Below are 7,358 nucleotides of genomic sequence, written 5' to 3' on the forward strand. Positions count from 1 at the left end.
CTTTAGAAGCGATCAAAGATATTCTAACTTGTTTTATTTAAATCAAAATAAATAAATAAATAAAAAATCTCAAATTGAACACATATATTCATACACACAGTCAGTTGCACACACAAGAATTATCAGTCTTAACACGCAGAAGAGTTGTCCAAGTTCCAGCAACGCATTAAGAGTTCTCCAAGTTCGAGCAACGCATTAGAGTTCACCAAGTTCCAGCAACGCATTAGAGTTCTGGAAGTTCCAGCAACGCATCACAGTTCTCCAAGTTCTAGTAACGCATTAGAGTTCTCCCAAGTTTCAGCAACGCATCTCGAAGTTCCAGCAACGCGTTAGAGTTCTCTTAGTTCCAGGAATGCATTAGAGTTCTCTAAATTTCCAGAAACGCATTAGAGTTCTCAAATGATTAACAGGTGCCATCTTATTATTAAATTAGATGTATCACACATTTCTTCGCCTAGAAGACAAATTAAACAAACATTAAAGGATATTTTAAACAATCAATAAAACATTTCAAGTCGTTTTTCTATTACAATATACCTGATTTATAGTCTGTTCAGATTCATGAATCATCCATTCTTTCATCCTTTCAACTTTGGAAGAATATTCATGTAAATCCCTGCAGGTATTTTTCCATCTTGTAGTAACATAACATCTTTCTATATTTCCTACTTACAACATGAAAATTCAAAATATGAATAATTTTTGAATAATGTCAGATATGAAAATTGATTCATGTAATTTCAAAATTATACCTGATTTAAAGTCAGTTCAGACTAATGACTCGGCCTTCCTTTGCAACTGTTCACTTTGTGACACTACTTTGTTGTTGACTAAGGCAGGTAACTCAGTATTACTGATCTCAGCGGTGACATTCATCTAACTGATGCCTGGTGATTGTCTCATCTATAGTGACTTAGTTCTGTGGACCTCTCAATATTTGCTACAAGAAAACACAAAATATGAATACCGGCAATTTTCAATTTTTGAGATTTTTATATAATTTCAATATTATACCTGATTTATTGTCAGTTCAGACAAATGACTCGACGTTCCGCTGGAATTGTTAACGTGTGACTCTTAATTGTTACTTCGTTCCTGACTTAGAGGCAGATACAGCACAGCACCACTGATCTCATCTCACTTGTGATCCTCTTATCTCACTGGAGACGCCCTGATCTTACCACTTGGATAGACATAGTTCTGTACTGATCTCACTGGTGATATTCTCATCTCTGGTGACACTCAGTTCAGTGGTAAACCTCTCAATATTAGCTAAAAGAAAACAAAATATGAATAAATTTAGATTTTGACACTTCTATAGTCAGTTCAATGACTGATCCTTCCTCAGGTATTGCATGTCTAATGATTTGCTACAAGAAAACATGTAACAGACCATCATAACGTTTGAGACTTTCCCAACAACAAGAAATCCATGTCAATCTAACTTAATATACCTCATTTATAGTCAGTTCAGACTAATGACTCGACATTCCTCTGGAACTATTAACCTTCCTTGTGACTCTGTAACTTTGTTGCTGACTTTGACGGAGATGAATCAGTGCTACTGATCTCAGTGGTTCATCTAACTGATTCCTGGTAATTGTCTCATCTCTGGTGAGACTCAGTTCTGTGGTAAACCTCTCAATATTTGCTACAAGATAACACAAAATATGAATAATTTTCAATTTTGAGACTTTGAAAATTGATTTACACTATTTCAATATCATACCTGATTTAAAGTCAGTTCAGACTTATGACTCGACATTCCTCTGGAACTGTGAACTTTCCCCGTGACTCTTGTTCCTGACTTTGAGGGAGATAACTCTGTACAACTGATCTGGCTGATCTGACGCTCTAATCTCTCTATAATCACTGCGACTTAATCTTCACTATATTATTTAAGACATTGATGATTTCACATTTCATTTTTTCCATTTTACAATTAATCATTAACCTTGACTTTGAGGGAGATAACTCAGTACAACTGATCTGGCTGATCTGACGCTCTAATCTCTCTATAATCACTGCGACTTAATATTCACTATATTATTTAAGACATTGATAATTTCACATTTCATTTTTTCCATTTTACAATTAATCATCAACCTTTTATATTTTTGTCTACAAAATGGGTATCTAAGATTGTTTGAAGAATTAATGCTTTTCTATGACAAACACTGAAACATTATCACAAATTATATCAACACACAAACAAAAGATAGATAGCACTGTACATGCTAATCAAGTTTTTAAGGACCCGCGGGTGTGCATGTGTATCCCCTGAAATATACATAAACACAATTTGTGTGTCTTTATGTATTTAGTGCCATTTCATGCAAGTGCGTTAGTGCATGGATGCATCAGTGCAAAGTGAGACGTCAGGTGCTTAGTGAGGAGACGTCAATTGTTTTCACCGGTGTTTATGATGATCGATCTTCACTTAATAGGCTATAATGGACAAGAGTTGGCTCCAATGTTTTGAAGTTTTATTAACTCAGGTTTAGAGTTTATCAGCATTCATAAAACGCTCTGACCCAGTTTAGCTGATTCAAGGGCTATCTAACACCTAGGCTATCAAGGGCTATCAAGCAATAGCATCTTTGAATGTAACAATCTTAAAACGCAACTCCGTAATGTGATAATAAGTTGCTGATACAATATATAAACAGTACCAACACCAGTGAAATTTCAATGATACAACCACCACAAAGCTATCAACTTAAACGGTAAGTCGCGACAAGGGAGATCAGAAAACATAATCAATCCCAATTCACCGACATATATTACAATTTATACACTGAACCAACACCAGCGACATTTCAATGATACAATCACCACAAAGCTTTCGATGGATAGCTCTCTTTTGAATATCTATACATTTAAATCATAACGTCATAATAAGAACGATCAGGAAACAAAACTCACCAAAACTCAATATCACCCCAAAACAAGAGTGTATCAATTAACATCCAGCAGCAAGCAGCAGTATTAAGGAGGTCATCAGTGATGTAACACACTAACAATTCAGTTGTTTGTCACGTTTCTACATGACAGTTGAAGAAGGAAGGAGGAGACTCCTTAACTCAATATCACCCCAAAACAGAGTGTTTTAATTAACATGCACCAGCAAGCAGCAGTATTGAAGGAGGCCATCAGTGATGTATCACACTGACAATTCAGTTTGTTTGTCACATTTCTACATGACAGTTGAAGAAGGAAGGAGGAGACTCCTGAACTCAATATCACCCCTAAAAAGTGGAATGATTAACATGGAGAAGGAACTTGCCAGCTTTTTAGATGACAATAGTGTGTAATTTGATAATGTAATTATGTAACAATTCATGATGTAATAATGTTTAATGTAATAATTTTTATTGTGATAATGTTTAATGTAATAATTCAAGAAGTTCAGGGAAGGAGGTAAGAATTACCACCCAGCAACAACGAGCAGTATTAAAGGAGGCCATCAATGTTGTAACACACTGATAATCAGTTTGTTTGTCACGATTCTGCATGACAGTTGCAGAAGGAAGGAGGAGACTCCTGAACTCAATATCACCCCAAAACAGAGTGTATCAATTAACACCCAGCAGCAAGCAGCAGTAGTAAAGGAGGTCATTAGTGATGGAACACACTGACAATTCAGTTTGTTTGTCACGATTCTACATGACAGTTGCAGAAGGAAGGAGGAGACTCCTGAACTCAATATCACCCCAAAACAGAGTGTATCAATTAACACCCAGCAGCAAGCAGCAGTAGTAAAGGAGGTCATTAGTGATGGAACACACTGACAATTCAGTTTGTTTGTCACGATTCTACATGACAGTCGCAGAAGGAAGGAGAAGACTCCTTAACTCAATATCACCCCAAAACAGAGTGTATTAATTAACATGCACCAGCAAGCAGCAGTATTAAAGGAGGCCATCAGTGTTGTAACACACTGACAATGCAGTTTGTTTGTCACGTTTCTACATGACAGTTGAAGAAGGAAGGAGAAGACTCCTGAACTCGATCGATATCACCCCAAAACAGAGTGTATCAATTAATAACGTTTAATGTTATAATTCAAGAAGTTAAGGGAAGGAGGTAAGAATTTACACCCAGCAACAAGCAGCAGTATTAAAGGAGGTCATCAGTGTTGTAACACACTGACAATTCAGTTTGTTTGTCACGTTTCTACGTAACAGTTGAAGAAGGAAGGAGAAGACTCCTGAACTCGATCGATATCACCCCAAAACAATCAATTTACACCCAGCAACAAGCAGCAGTATTAAAGGAGGTCATCAGTGTTGTAACACACTGACAATTCAGTTTGTTTGTCACGTTTCTACGTAACAGTTGAAGAAGGAAGGAGAAGACTCCTGAACTCAATATCACCCCAAAACAGAGTGTATTAATTACCACCCAGCAGCAAGCAGCAGTATTAAAGGAGGTCATCAGTGTTGTAACACACTGACAATTCAGTTCGTTTGCCACGTTTCTACATGACAGTTATCAACCTTCAGGTGCAAAGAACAAATGTGAAGCTATCAAGCGATAGCATCTTTGAATATAACACTTTTAAAATGTGTAATATGATAATAATTTGCTGATACCATATATACAAAGTACCAACACCAGCAACATTTCAATGATACAACCACCACAAAGCTATCAATGGATAGCTGTTTTGAATATTTATACATTTAAAACGTAAAGTCGCAATAAGGATGATCAGGAAACATAATCAGTTCCAATTCACCGACATATATTACAATATATACAAAGTACCAACACCAGCGACATTTCAATGATACAACCACCACAAAGCTATCGATGGATAGCTGTTTTGAATATTTATACATTTAAAACGTAAGGTCGCAATAAGGACGATCAGGAAACATAATCAATCCCAATTCACCGACATATATTACAATATATATACAGAACCAACACCAGCGACATTTCAAACATTCAACCACCACAAAGCTATCGATGGATAGCTGTTTTTAATATTTATACATTTAAAACGTTAAGTCGCAATAATGACGATCAGGAAATATAATCAGTCCCATTTCACCGACATATATTACAATATATACACAGAACCAACACCAGCGAAATTTCAAAGATTCAACCACCACAAAGCTATCGATGGATAGCTGTTTTTAATATTTATACATTTAAAACATTAAGTCACAATAAGGACGATCAGGAAACATAATCAATCCCAATTCACCGAAATATATTACAATATATACACAGAACCAACACCAGCGACATTTCAAAGATTCAACCACCACAAAGCTATCGATGGATAGCTGTTTTGAATATTCATATATCTAAAACGCAAATCTAAATTATATCGAAATTCATATATCTAAAACGCAAAGTCGCAATAAGGACGATCAGGAAACATAATCAATCCCAATTCACCGGCATATATTACAATATATACACAGAACCAACATCAGCGACATTTCAATGATTCAACCACCACAAAGCTATCGATGGATAGCTGTATTGAATATTTATATATTTAAAACGTAAAGTCGCAATAAGGACGATCAAGAAACATAATCAATCCCATTTCACCAACATTATATATACAAAGTACCAACACCAGCGACTATTCAAAGATTCAACCACCACAAAGCTATCGATGGATAGCTGTTTTGAATATTCATATATCTTTAACGTAAGGTCGTAATGAGGACGATCAGGAAGCAAAACTAGCCAAAGCTCAATATCACCCCAAAACAGAGTGTATCAATTTACACCCAGCAGCAACGAGCAGTATTTAAGGAGGCCATCAGTGTTGTAACACACTGACAATTCAGTTTGTTTGTCACGTTTCTACATGACAGCTGAAGAAGGAAGGAGAAGACTCCTGCACTCAATATCACCCCAAAACAGAGTGTATCAATTAACACCAAGCAACAAGCAGCAGTATTAAAGGAGGTCATCAGTGTTGTAACACACTGACAATTCAGTTTGTTTGTCACGTTTCTACATGACAGTTGAAGAAGGAAGGAGGAGACTCCTGAACTCAATATCACCCCAAAACAGAGTGTATCAATTAACACCCAGCAGCAAGCAGCAGTATTAAAGGAGGCCATCAGTGTTGTAACACACTGACAATGCAGTTCGTTTGTCACGTTTCTACGTAACAGTTGAAGAAGGAAGGAGGAGACTCCTGAACTCAATATCACCCCAAAACAGAGCCAGCAGCAAGCAGCAATATTTAAGGAGGATGATTCATGATATTATAATGTTTAATGTAATAATTTTTATTGTAATATTGCTAATGTAATAATTCAAGAAGTTCAGGGATGGAGGTAAGAATTAACACGCAGCAGCAACAAGCAGTATTAAAGGAGGCCATCAGTGTTGTGACACACTTACAATTCAGTTTGTTTGTCACGTTTCTACATGATAGTTGAAGCAGGAAGGAGGAGACTCCTGAACTCAATATCACCCAAAACAGAGTGTATCAATTAACACCCAGCAGCAAGCAGCAGTATTAAAGGAGGTCATCAGTGTTGTAACACACTGACAATTCAGTTTGTTTGTCACGTTTCTACATGACAGTTGAAGAAGGAAGGAGAAGACTCCTGAACTCAATATCACCCCAAAACAGAGTGTATCAATTAACACGCAGCAGCAACAAGCAGTATTAAAGGAGGCCATCAGTGTTGTGACACATTGGCAATTCAGTTTGTTTGTCACGTTTCTACATGACAGTTGAAGCAGGAAGGAGGAGACTCCTGAACTCAATATGACCCCAAAACAGAGCCAGCAGCAAGCAGCAGTATTAAAGGAGGTCATCAGTGTTGTAACACACTGACAATTCAGTTTGTTTGTCACGTTTCCACATGACAGTTGAAGAAGGGAGGAGAAGACTCCTGCGATCAATATCACCCCAAAACAGAGCCAGCAGCAAGCAGCAATATTTAAGGAGGATGATTCATGATATTATAATGTTTAATGTAATAATTTTTATTGTAATATTGCTTATGTAATAATTCAAGAAGTTCAGGGAAGGAGGTAAGAATTAACACGCAGCAGCAAGCAGCAGTATTAAAGGAGCCCATCAGTGTTGTAACGCACTGACAATTCAGTTTGTTAGTCAGGTTTCTACATGACAGTTGAAGAAGGAAGGAGGAGACTCCTGCGATCAATATCACCCCAAAACAGAGCCAGCAGCAAGCAGCAGTATTTTGGGAGGATGATTCATGATATTATAATGTTTAATGTAATAATTTTTATTGTAATATTGCTTATGTAATAATTCAAGAAGTTCATGGAAGGTGGTAAGAATTAACACCCAGCAGCAAGCAGCAGTATTAAAGGAGGCCATCAGTGTTGTGACAAACTGA

General features: G+C 36.8%; 1 long non-coding RNA gene across 1 annotated transcript; it reads right to left on the reverse strand.

Moving 5' to 3' along the window:
- Positions 1–615: 615 nt before the first annotated feature.
- Positions 616–1,220, reverse strand: LOC141900596 (uncharacterized). Its single transcript, XR_012618733.1, has 3 exons — positions 1,015–1,220; positions 753–940; positions 616–665 (listed from the first exon to the last, which is right to left on the reverse strand). It is a non-coding gene; the product is annotated as an uncharacterized LOC141900596 (long non-coding RNA).
- Between the last annotated feature and the right edge of the window lie 6,138 nt (positions 1,221–7,358).

This window comes from Tubulanus polymorphus, chromosome 2 (assembly GCF_964204645.1).
Source record: "Tubulanus polymorphus chromosome 2, tnTubPoly1.2, whole genome shotgun sequence".
Lineage (NCBI taxonomy): Eukaryota > Metazoa > Nemertea > Palaeonemertea > Tubulaniformes > Tubulanidae > Tubulanus > Tubulanus polymorphus.